The sequence below is a fragment of the Ovis canadensis genome, chromosome 2, assembly GCF_042477335.2.
Source record: "Ovis canadensis isolate MfBH-ARS-UI-01 breed Bighorn chromosome 2, ARS-UI_OviCan_v2, whole genome shotgun sequence".
Classification (NCBI taxonomy): domain Eukaryota; kingdom Metazoa; phylum Chordata; class Mammalia; order Artiodactyla; family Bovidae; genus Ovis; species Ovis canadensis.
The window spans coordinates 129,375,809-129,389,842 of NC_091246.1; positions in this window are offsets into that span (position 1 = coordinate 129,375,809).

Here is a 14,034-nt window from a genome sequence, read left to right on the forward strand (position 1 = left end):
AATAAAATATCACTGACAGAGCTGCTTGGCTAATTAAAACTAAAATAAACTGTTCCTTGACAATTTTATATGTGGGATTTCTTCCCCCTTCTTTAACTGTTAGCATTTTATTTTGAAAACCTGTAGTTATCCATGAATTAAAACTCAGGATAGACAACTGCAAACCTTTAATTGAAAATACCCTATTAAATGTCAGTGTTTTAAACTTCTACACAATCTTATAGCATGTGATTAACTTAACTAGGGCGCTGGAAATTAGTCATTCAAGAATCTGATAATATAAAGGAAGATGACTGACGCCTTCAGGTGGATGTTCTCATTCTAGCATTATCAGTACATTCTCTGAAATTAGTAATATTTGGGAAAAAATTATTGGTGATTTTGTACATAAAATATTTAAATACACTAAGCATTGCTTTAGCTTTTTAAAAAAATATCATTTTAGAAATACATAAAAACTATGAATTTTTAAAGTAAAACTAAATACAATTTTATTAACATTTTATGAACTATTTAAGATACATGTTTGATAACTTACATTTATAACATAAATTAAATCTATACTGTACCTTTGTTTTTCTAAAATTTTCTGCATGCCAAGACTCCTAGAAATAAATTTTTTCTCTTTTTCTTTAGGCCATTTCACTCTCAGGAGTTACAGTGTATTAGAGGGTGACTATGCTCTGGAACATAGATGCATAGGTCACAAGGGAGAAAACAATATTAATGGGGAGCAATTGAGAACTACTCTTTCCTCAGAACTAAAAGCAACCAAACACAAAAAAATAGTCTCCATTTTATGCAAAGACTTACCAACTCTAAGTTTATAAAAAGACAGGATATAGAGATAGAATGACAATTTTTCTCTCATAGTTAACATGACTGAATATGATTTCATAAAAAATGACACATATATTTTATTTCCCTTTTGCCTATTTCACTTTTTGATTGTCAAAACATCAAGCTAACAACATATTTTAACAAGTATTTAGCTATGTATGCTGTCATAGTCTTGGAAATCAGCCTTCACTATCCCATTTATTTCAAGTATTTATGCCTTTTGAATAAATGTATAAAAACATGTTGAAATAAAGAAAATCTGTGTTTATCTAATTATAAGAAAGTTAGATATAAAAACTATAAATGTACATGGAGATTTCATAAATGAATCTAATCTATAATTATATTATTCTATATTATTAGAATTTTGAGCATATTCTTGCAATTTAACTAATTTGTAGTGTGTTATTTTGCTAAACCTCAAAAAATCATATGTAGGTATTTTATCAAATCTTATGTTTGTTTAGTGCATTCTTAAAATTCAGCAATGTTATTTTACTAAAACTAGGGTTCTATTACTTAATTACACAAATGTTTGCATTGTTATAGAATTACTTCTACAGGTAAGTCATTATAGTTCTACCTAACTCATCATTATGTTTCCAGTGAATGAAGCAATTAACACAGGTAATTAAAAAAGAAATAGGGAACAATTTGTTGTATTTGAATAAGAAACTATAGAAATGACACCAGATCCATTTAATCTTAAACTTCTGTCCCCAAAATAGATACTTCCCATAAATTTTTTCCTTATGCCTTAATTTTGTGCAAGTACAATACTTGGGTGGAGAAGGCAACGGCAACCCTCTCCAGTACTCTTGCCTGGAAAATCCCATGGACGGAGGAGCCTGGTGGGCTGCAGTCCATGGTGTCGCTAAGAGTCGGACACGACTGAGCTACTTCACTTTCACTTTTCACTTTCATGCATTGGAGAAGGAAATGGCAACCCACTCCAGTGTTCTTGCCTGGAGAATCCCAGGGACGGGGGAACCTGGTTGGGCTGCCATCTATGGGGTCACACAGGGTCGGACATGACTGAAGCACCTTAGCAGCAGCAGCAGCAGCAGCAGCATGATACTTGGGGGCTTCCCAGGTGGTGCTAGTGGTAAAGAATCCACCTGCCAATGCAGGAGACCTAAGAGAGACTTCGGTTCAATCCTTGGGTTGGAAAGATCCCCTGGAGGAGGGCATGGCAACCCACTCCAGTAAATTTGCCTTGAGAATCCCATGGACAGAGGACCCTAGAGGGCCACAGTCCACACAGTCACAAACAGTCAGACACCACTGAAGTGACTTACGTCCATGCATGCAAGATGAGTTCAGTTGCTCAGTCCTGTCCGACTCTTTGCGACCCCATGAATCGCAGCATGCCAGGCCTCCCTGTCCATCACCAACACCTGGAGTTCACTCAGACTCACACCATCCAGTCAGTGATGCCATCCAGCCATCTCATCCGCTGTCGTCCCCTTCTCCTCCTGCCCCCAATCCTTCCCAGCATCAGAGTCTTTTCCAATGATACTTGGCCCTATTTCTAGTTGCTTTTCATTCTCATGAGCTTTGTTGATAGGGCACTATTCATGCCTGAGGAAATGAGTGGAGAATTTTTCACATAATGCTGGAAATCATCAAGGTTAGTTTATAGAAATACATGAATTAAAATAAATAAATTCATGAAATTTGGAGAACATATCAAGGCCTGATGAGAAACAGACATCACTAAAGAAGGAGAGATTATAGAATAGGTACATATTTACCAACACCACTGTGAAATGAGAAAAACTAATGAGGAATTTGTCCAAAGTCTATAAGTACTTTATTTGTTGTTGTTGTTGGTTTTATTTAGAAATTCTTCTTTAAGGAAGAAAGTGTGATTTTTTTTATTATGCTATTGACATTATACTGAAAAACATACTTGCAAATGAAATAAAATTATGGTCAATTGTGATCCCAGAAATAGTATCAGGAATGAAACTTAGATATATTTCTCTAATGTAGAATAAGATTTATCACATGAGAAAGAGCATTTGATTTAGGTGTGAAACATTGCTGAGTACTGACAATTTCTTCACTCACTCATTGTTTCCAATTCACCATTAGTGATTTTTTAAAATTTATTGATGTATAATTGATTAGAAACACTATGTTAGTTTCACGTGCGTAACATACTGATTCAGTATTTCTATACATTACAGAATGATCACCACAATAAATCCACCTACGATTTGTCACTCTACAAAACTATTACAGTGTAATTATATTCTCTATGCTACAAATTTCATCTCATGACTCATTTTTTAAGTAACTGGAAGTTTACATCATTCAATCTCCCTCATTTATTTCACTCATGTTCCTATCCCTTTCCCTTCTGACAAGCACATGTTCTCTGTATCTATGAGTGCTTTTCCTTTTAATGTATTGTTTGTTTTGTAAATTGCATTCCACATACAAAGAAAATCACACTGTATTTGTTTGCCTCTGTTGTATTTTTTCACATAGCATAATATCCTCTAGGTCCATCCATGTTGCTTCAAATGGAAAGAATTTATACTTCCTTATGGCTGAAGAATATTATATATATATGTATATATATACACCACATCTTTATCCGTTCATCTGTGGATGGACACTTTAGGTTGTTTCCATGTCTTGGCTGCCATAAATAATGCTGCTATGAATATGGCCACTTCATGGATCACAGCCTTATCATGGCTGTGTCACTCATTTCACATGCTAGCATGTCCTTCAAGAAGTGCTCAAAGTCCTTCAAGCTAGGCTTCAGCAGTATGTGAACTGAGAATTTCCAGGTGTTTTGAAAAGACAGATGAACCAGAGATCAATTGCCTATTTGTTAGATTATAGAGAAAGCAAGGAAATTACAGAAAAAATCTACCCCTGCTTCATTTACTTTGCTAAAGCCTTTAACTGTATGGATCACAACAAACTGTGGAAGATTTTTAGAGATAGAAATACCAGACCACCTTGTCTGTCTACTGAAAAGCCTATATGCATATAAAGAAGCAACAGTTAGAAGCAGATATGGAACAATGGACTAGCTCAAAATTGAAAAAGGAGTACAACAAGGCTGTATACTGTCACCCTGCTTATTTAATTCTATTAAGAGTACATCATGCAAAATGCCAGATTGGATGAATTCCATGCTGGAATCAACATTGCCTGGTGATATATCAACAACCTTACAATGCAGATGATAGCACTCTAATAGTAGAAAGTGAAGAGGAACTGAAGAGCTTCTTGATGAGGGTGAAAGAAGTGAGTAGAAAAGCCGGCTTAAAACTTAACATTCAAACAACCCAGATCATGGCATTGCTGCCATCACTTCAGAGCAAACTGACACAGAAAAATTGGAAACAGTGATAGACTTTGTTTTCTTGGATCCAAATCAATGCAAAAAGTGACTTCAACCATGAAATTGAGACTCTTGCTCCTTGGAAGAAAAGGTATGACAAACACAGACAGTATTAAAAAGTAGAGACATCAATTTGCCAACAAAGCTCCATATAGTCAAAGCTATGGTTTTGCCAGTAGTCAAGTAGAGATGTGAGAGTTGGACCATAAAGAAATGTTAGTGATGAAGGATTGATGCTTTAGAATTGTGGTGCTGGAGAAGACTCTTTAGAGTCCCTTGGACAGCAAGGAGATTAAACCAGTCAATCCTACAGGGAATCAACCCTGCATGTTCATTGGAAAGACTGATGCTGAAGCTAAAACTCCAATACTTTGGCCAGCTAATAAGAAGAGCTGACTCATTGGAAAGGATCCTGATGCTGGGAAAGATTGAAGGCAGAAGGATAAGGGGATGACAGAGGATGAGATGGTTGGATGGCCTCACCGACTCGATGGACATGAATTTTAATCCCTGGGGGTTGGTGATGAACAGGGGTCCTGGCTTGTTGCAGTCCATGGGGTCACAAAGAGTTGGACATGACTTAGCAAGTGAACAACAGCTGCAACTAGTTTTATAAGTTTTTGATCTACTACATACACAGTATATTTACCAATGAGACTTTTTCTTTCGTAATTTCCATATTTCTAGTAATGATTTCTTGTTTTTTGCTTAAAGAAATGCCTTTAACCTTTCTATAAAACTCATTTAGTGATTCTGAACTCTTTCAGCTTTTGATCATCTGTAAAATTTGATCTCTCTTTCAACTTAGAATGTTATCCTTGCTGGGAAGAGTATTCTTGGTTGTAGGTGTTTTCCTTTCATGATGTTTAATATGTCATGTCACTCCATTCTAGTTTGCAAAGTTTTTGATGAAAAGTCAGCTGATTGTCTTGTGGGAGCTCTTTTTTAGGTAACTACTTGTCTTTTCCCTGATGCTTTTAAGATTTTATCTGTCTTTAATTTATGCCATTTTAAATATGTTTCATTTGGACTCTGTGCTTCTTGGACCTGAATGTGGGCATCATTTTCCAGTTAGGGAAGTTTTCAGCTATTATTTTTTTCAACTAAGTTGCCCTTTCATTCCTATTCACCTTCTCAAACCTTATTATGTGAATGCTAGTACACTTGATGTTATCTGAGAGGTCTCAATGTGTCTACAAATTTTTTAAAATTATTTTTCAATTGAAGGATAATTGCTTTACAGAATTTTGTTGTTTTATGTCAAACCTCAACATGAATCAGCCATAGGTACACATATATACCCTCCCTTTTGAAATTCCCTCCTATCTCCCTCCCTATCTCATCCCTCTAGACTGACACAGAGCCCCTGTTTGAGTTTTCTGTGACATACAGCAAATTCCCACTGTCTATCTAATTTACATATAGTAATATAAGTTTCCATGTTATTCTCCATACATCTCACCCGCTCTTCCCCTCTTCCCATGTCCATAATTCTATTATCTATGTCTGTTTCTCCTTTGCTGCCCTGCAAATAAATTCTTCAGTATCATTTTTCTAGATTCTGTATATGTGCATTAGAATACAATATTTATCTTTCTCTTTCTGACTCACTTCACTCTTTATAAAAGGTTGTATGTTCATCCACCTCATCACGAATGACTCAAATGTATTCCTTTTATGGCTGAATAATATTCCATTGTGTATATGTACCAAAACTTCTTTCTCTGTTCATCTGTTGATGGACATCTAGGTTGCTTCCATGTTCTAGCTATTGTAAATAGTGCTGCAGTGAACAAAGGGATACATGTGTCTTTTTAAATTTTGGTTTCCCCAGGGTATGTAGGATTCCTAGGTCATCTGATGGTTTTATTCCTAGTTTTTTAAGGAGTCTCCATACCATCTTTCATACTGGCTGTATCAATTTACATTCCCACCAACAGTGCAAGAATGTTCCCACTTCTCCACACCCCCTCCAGGATTTACTGTTTGTAGACTTTTTGATGATGGCCATTTAGACCAGAGTGAGGTGATATCTCATTGTGGTTTTGATTTACAATTCTCTAGCAATGAGCAATGTTGAGCATCTTTTCATGTGTTTGTTAGCCATCTGTATGTCTTCTTTGGAGAAATGTTTGTTTAGGTCTTATTCCCACTTTTTGATTGGGTTGTTTGTTTTCTGGCATTGAGTTGTATAAGCTCCTTGTATATTTTGGAAATTAATCCTTTGTCAGTTGCTTCATTTGTTATTATTTTCACCCATCCTGAGGGTTGTCTTTTCACCTTTCTAATAGTTTCCTTTGCTGTGCAAAGGCTTTAAGTTTAATCAGGTCCCACTTGCTTACTTTTGTTTTTATTTCCATTACTCTAGGAGTTGAGTCATAGAGGATCTTACTTTAATTTATGTCACTGAGTGTCCTGCCTATGTTTTCCTCTAAGAGTTTTATATTTTCTGGTCTTACATTAAGGTCTTTAATCCATTTTAAGGTTATCTTTGTGTATGGTGTTATGAAGTGTTCTAATTTAATTCCTTTACCTATAGTTGTCCAGTTTTTCCAGCACCATTTATCCAAGAGACTGTCTTTACCCCATTGTATATTCTTGCCCCCTTTGTCAAAAATAAAGTACCCATAGGTGCATGGGTTTCTTTCTATTCTGTTCCATTGGTCTATATTTTCATTTTTGTGCCAGTAGCATACTATTTTGATGACTGTAGCTTTGTAGTATAATCTGAAGTCAGGAAGGTTGATTCCTCCAGCTGAATGCTTCATTCTCAAGACTGTTTTGGCTTTTCAGTGTCTTGTGTTTCCATATGAATTGTGAATTTTTTTGTTCTAGTTCTCTGAAAAATACCACTGGTAATTTGATAGGGATCACATTGAATCTGTAGATTGCATTTGGTAGTATATAATTTTCACAATATTGATTCTTCATACTCAGGAACATGAAATATCTCTCCATCTGTTTATGTCCTCTTTGATTTCTTTCATCAGTGTCTTACAATTTTCTGTGTACAGTTCTTTTGTTTTCTTAGGTAGATGTATTCCTAGATATTGTATTCTTTTTGTTGCAATGGTGAATGAGATTGATTCCTTAATTTCTCTTTCTGATTTTTCATTGCTAGTATGCAGAAATGCAAATGATTTATGTGTATTGATTTTGTATCCTGAAACTTTGTTTAATTCACTGGTTAGCTCTAGTAATTTTCTGGTGGTATCTTTAGGGTTTTCTATGTAGAGTGTCTGAATTTGATAATAAGGAGTTCATGATCTGAGCCACAGTCAGCTCCCGGTCTTGATTTTGTTGACTGTATAGAGCTTCTCCATCTTTGGCTGCAAAGAATATAATCAATCTGATTTCGGTGTTGACCATCTGGTGATGTCCATATGTAGAGTCTTCTCTTGTGTTGTTGGAAGAGGGTGTTTGCTATGACAAGTGCATTATCTTGGCAAAACTCTATTAGTCTTTGCCCTGCTTCATTCCGCATTCCAAGGCCAAATTTGCCTGTTACTCCAGGTGTTTCTTGACTTCCTACTTTTGCGTTCTAGTCCCCTATAATGAAAAGGACATCTTTTTGGGTGTTCGTTCTAAAAGGTCTTATAGATCTTCATAAAACCATTCAACTGCAGCTTCTTCAAATTACTCATTGGGTTATAGACTTGGATAACTATGATATTGAATGGGTTGCCTTGGAGATGAACAGAGATCATTCTGTCATTTTTGAGACTGCATCCAAGTACTGCATTTTGGACTCTTTTGTTGACCATGATGGCTACTCCATTTCTTCTGAGAGATTCCTGCCCGCAGTAGTAGATGTAATGGTCATCTGGGTTAAATTCACCCATTCCAGTCCATTTTAGTTCTCTGATTCCTAGAATGTCGATGTTCACTCCTGCCATCTCTTGTCTGACCACTTCCAGTTTGCCTTGATTCGTGGACCTGACATTCCAGGTTCCTATGCAATATTGCTCTTTACAGCATCGGACCTTTCTTCTATCACCAGTCACATCCACAGCTGGGTGTTGTTTTTGCTTTGGCTCCATCCCTTCATTCTTTCTGAAGTTATTTCTCCACTGATCTCCAGTAGCGTGTTGGGCACCTACTGACCTGGGGAGTTCCTCTTTCAGTATCCTATCATTTTGCCTTTCATACTGTTCGTGGGGTTCTCAAGGCAAGAATGCTGAAGTGGTTTGTAGACTGTTCAGGTATGACCTAAATCAAATCCTGTATGATTATACAGTGGAAGTGAGAAATAGATTTAGGGGCCTAGATCTGATAGACAGAGTGCCTGATGAACTATGGAATGAGGTTCGTGACATTGTGCAGGAGACAGGGATCAAGACCATCCCCAAGAAAAGAAATGCAAAAAGCAAAATGGCTGTCTGGGAAGGCTTTACAAATAGCTGTAAAAGGAAGAGAGGCAAAAAGCAAAGGAGAAAAGGAAAGATATAAGCATCTGAATGCAGAGTTCCAGAGAACAGTAAGAAGAGATAAGAAAGCCTTCTTCAGGGATCAATGCAAAGAAATAGAGGAAAAGAAAAGAATGGGAAAAACTAGAGATGTCTTCAAGAAAATCAGAGATACCAAGGGAGTATTTCATGCAAAGATGGGCTCAATACAGACAGAAGTGTTATGGACCTAACAGAACCAGAAGATATAAAAAAGAGATAACAAGAATACACAGGAGAACTGTACAAAAAATATCTTCATGACCCAGATAATCACGATGGTGTGATCACTAATCTGGAGCCAGACATACTGGAATGTGAAGTCAAATGGGCCTTAGAAAGTATCACTATGAACAAAGCTAGTGGAGGTGATGGAATTCCAGTTAAGCTCTTTTAAATCCTGAAAGATGATGCTGTGAAAGTGTTGCACTCAATATGCCAGCAAATTTGGAAAACCCAGCAGTGGCCACACGACTGCAAAAGGTCAGTTTTCATTCCAATCCTAAAGAAAGGCAATGCCAAAGAATGCTCCAACTACTGCACAATTGCACTCATCTCACATGCTAGTAAAGTAATGCTCAAAATTCTCCAAGAAAGGTTTCAGCAATACGTGAACTGTGAACTTCTTGATGTTCAAGCTGGTTTTAGGAAAGGCAGAGGAACCAGAGAGCAAGTTGCCAACATCCACTGGATCATGGGAAAAGCAAGAGAGTTCCAGAAAAACATCTATTTCTGCTTTATTGACTATGCCAAAGACTTTGACTGTGTGGATCACAATAAACCGTGGAAAATTCTGAAACAGATGGGAATACCAGACCACCTGACCTGCCTCTTGAGACATCTGTATGCAGGTCAGGAAGCAACAGTTAGAATTGGACATGGAACAACAGACTGGTTCCAAATAGGAAAGGAGTATGTCAAGGCTATATATTGTCACCCTGCTTATTTAACTTATATGCAGAGTACATCATGAGAAACGCTGGGCTGGAAGAAACACATGCTGGAATAAAAACGTCCAGGAGAAATATCAATAACCTCATGTATGCAGATGACACTACCCCTATAGCAGAAAATGAAGAGGAACTAAAAAGCCTCTTGATGAAAGTGAAAAAGGAGAGTGAAAAAGTTGGCTTAAAGCTCAACATTCAGAAAACAAAGGTCATGGCATCCGGTCCCATCACTTCATGGGAAATAGATGGGGAAACAGTGGAAACAGTGTCAGACTTTATTTTGGGGGGCTCGAAAATCACTGCAGATGGTGATTGCAGCCATGAAATTAAAAGACGCTTACTCCTTGGAAGAAAAGTTATGACTAACCTAGATAGTATATTCAAAGGCAGAGACATTACTTTGCCAACTAAGGTCCATCTAGTCAAGACTATGGTTTTTCCTGTGGTCATGTATGGATGTGAGAGCTGGACTGTGAAGAAGGCTGAGTGCCGAAGAATTGATGCTTTTGAACTGTGGTGTTGGAGAAGACTCTGGAGAGTCCCTTGGACTGCAAGGAGATCCAACCAGTCCACTCTGAAGGAGATCAACCCTGGGATTTCTTTGGAAGGAATGATGCTAAAGCTGAAACTCCAGTAGTTTGGCCACCTCATGAGAAGAGTTGACTCATTGGAAAAGACTCTGATGCTGGGAGGGATTGGGGGCAGGAGGAGAAGGGGACGACAGAGGATAAGATGGCAAGATGGCATCACTGGCCGTATTGTGTGAGTCTGAGTGAACTCTGGGAGATGGTAATGTATAGGGAGGCCTGGCATGCTGTGATTCATGGTGTTGCAAAGAGTTGGACACAACTGAGTGACTGAACTGAATTGAACTGATGTAGAGTGTCATGTCATCTGCAAACAGTGACAGTTTTACTTGTTTTCTGATCTGGATCCCTTTTATTCCTCTTTTTCTCTGATTGCTGTAACTAGAACTTCACTTCCAAAACTATGTTGAATAACAGTGCTGAAAGTGGACACCCTTGTCTTGTTCCTGGTCTTAGGTGGAACACTTTCAATTGTTCACCATTAAGAATAATGTTTGCTGTAAGCTTATCATATATGGCTTTTACTGTAATGAGGTAGATTCCTTCTATGCCAATTTTTTGAAGAGTTTTAATCATAAATGGTTACTGAAGTTTGTCAAAGTCTTTTTCTGCATCTGTTGATATTACCATATGTTTTTTATCTTTCAATGTGTTAATATGGTATATCACATTGATTTCATATACTGAAGAATCCTTGCATCCCTGGAATAAACCCAGCTTGATCATGGTGAGTGAGCTTTTTGATGTGTGGCTAAATTCTGCTTGGTAAAATTTTGTTAAGAATTTTTACATCTATGTTCATCAGTGATGGTCTTCCCTGGTGGCTCAGATGGTAAAGTGTCTGCCTGCAATGCAGGAGATATGGATTCGATCCCTGGGTTGGGAAAATCCCCTGAACAAGGAAATGGCAACCCACTCCAGTACTCTTACCTGGATAATCCCATGGGTGAAGGAGCCTGCTAGGCTACAGTCCATGTTTATTACAAAGAGTCAGACACAACGGAGTGACTTTACTTCCATATTTCCGTACTTCATCAGTGATATTGGTCTGTAGTTTTCTTTTTTTGTGTTGTCTTTGGTTTTAGTATCATAATGATGGTGGCCTTGCTGAATGAGTTTGGAAATGTTCCTTCCTCTGCAATTTTTAAAAAGAGTTTTAGAAGGATAGAAACTAGCTCTTCACTAATTATTGATAGAATTCTCTTCTGAAGCCATCTGGTCCTGGGCTTTTGTGGGTTTTTTTTGCAGACTTTTTATCACAGTTTCATTTTCAGTACTTGTAATTGGGTTGCTCATAATTTCTATTTCTTCCTGGTTCAGTCTTGGAAGATTGAACTGTTCTAATAATCTGTCTGTTTCTTCCAGTTTATCCATCTTATTGCCATATAGTTGCTCATTATAGTCTCTTATAATCCTTTGTATTTCTGCATTGTCTGTAATAACTGCTCCTTTTTCACTTATAATTTTGTTGATTTGATTCTTTTCTCTTTTTTTCTAGATTTTATCTTCTCAAAGAACCAGCTTTTAGTTTTATTAATCTTCAATATCATTTCATTTCTTTCTCAATTATTTCTGCTCTGATCTTTATGATTTCTTTCCTTCTGCTAATTTTGGGTTTCTTTTTGTCCTTCTTTTTCCAGTGTTTTTAAATGGAAAATTAGGTTGTTTATTCAACGTTTTCCTTGTTTCTTAAGATAAGATTGCATTGTTATAAACTTCCCTCTTAAAACTGCTTTTGCTGCATCCCATAGGTTTTGAGTTGTCGTGCTTTCATTGTTATTTCTTTCTAGAATTTTTTTAATTTCCCTTTTGATTTCTTCAGTAACCTGTTGGTTAGTTAGAAATGTATTGTTTAATCTCCACATACTTGTGTTTTCTACAGTTTCATTTTTTCCTTGTAATTGATGTCTATTCTAATAGCATTGTGTTTGGAAAAGATGCTTCATGTGATTTCAATTTTCTTAAATTTATTGAAGTTTGATTTTTGACCCAAGATGTGATCTGTTCTGGATAATGTTCCATATATACTTGACAAGAAGGTGTAATCTTCTGCATTTGGAAGGAATGTCCTGAAGACATCAGTGAGATCCATCTCATCTAATAATCATTTAAGATGTGTTTCCTTATTAACTTTGTTTTGATGATCTGTCCATTGGTGTGAGTGGGGTGTCAAAGTCTCGTATTGTGTTACTGCAATGTCTCCTTTTATGTCTGTTAGTGTTTGTCTTATGTTTTGAAGTGCTCCTGTGTTGGGTGTATAGATATTTAAAATTGTATGTCATCCTATTGGATTGATCCCTTGATCATTATGTAGTGTCCATCCTTAACTCTTGTTTTTCTTTATTTTAAGGTCTATGTTGTCTGATATGTGGATTGCTACTCCAGCTTTCTTTTGATTTCCATTTGCATGGAGTATATTTTTCCATCTTCTCACTTTCAGTCATTATGTGTCTTTAGGTCTGAAGTGGGTGTCTTGTAGACAGTATATATATATATGGGTACTGTTTTTGTATCCATTCAGCCAATCTATGTCTTTTGGTTGGAGCATTTAATATATCATTCAAAGTAATTATTGATATGTATGTTCCTATTGCCATTTTCATAATTGTTTGGGGTTTGATTTTGTAGATTTTTTTCTTTCCTTGTATTTCTTGACTATATAAGTCCCTTTAACATTTGTTGTAAAGCTAGTTTGGTGGTACTGAATTCTCTTAACTTTTGCTTGTCTGAAATTCTTTTGATGTCTCTATCAATTTTGAATGAGATCTTTGCCAGGTAGAGTAATCTTGCTTGTAGATTTTTCCCTTTCAGTACTTTAAATATATCCTGTCATTCCCTTCTGGCTTGCAGAGTTTCTGCTGAAAGATCAGCTGTTAAACATATGGGGTTTCCCTTGCATGTTACTTGTTGCTTTTCCCTTTCACTTTTAATATTCTTTCTTTGTTTTTAATCTTTGTTAGTTTGATGAGTATATGTCTTTATCCTCTGTGGATATCCTCTTGAACTTGATTGACTATTTTCTTCTCCATGTTTGGGAAATTTTCAGCTATAATTTCTTCAAAATGTTTCTCATACCCTTTCTTTTTCTTTTCTTCTTCTGGGACTCCTATAATTCAAATGTTGGTGTGTTGATATTGTCCCAGAGGTTTCTGAGACTATTCTCAGTTCTTTTCATTCTTTTTACTTTATTCTGCTCTTTGGATGTTATTTCCACCATTTTATATTCCAACTTATTGATTTGTTCTTCTGCTTCAGATATTCTGCTATTGATTCATTCTAGAATATTTTTACTTTTAGTAATTGTGTTGTTTGTCTCTATATGTTTATCCTTTAATTCTTCTAGGTCTTGGTTAATCAATTCTCGCATTTTCTCCATTCTGTTTCCACGGTTTTGATCATCTTTACTATTATTATTCTGAATTCTTTTTCAGGTAGTTTGCCTATTTCCTCTTCAATTACTTGGACTTCTGTATTTCTAGTTTGTTCCTTCACTTGTGCAGTCTTTCTGTGCCTTTCAGACAGACTGAAAACCACAGTTACAGAAAACTAACCAATCTGATCACATGGACCACATTTTTTTCTAACTCAATGAAACTAAGAGCCATGTCATGTAGGGCCACCCAAGATGGACGGGTCATGGATGAGAGTTCTAATAAAATATGGTACACTGAAGATGGAATGGCAAACCACTTCAGTATTTTTGTCTTGAGAACCCCATGAACAGTATGAAAAGGCAGAAAGATAGGACACTGAAAAATGAACTACCCAGGTCAGTAGGTGCCCAATATGCTACCAAAGATCAGTGGAGAAATAATTCCAGAAAGAATGAAAAGATGGAGCCAAAG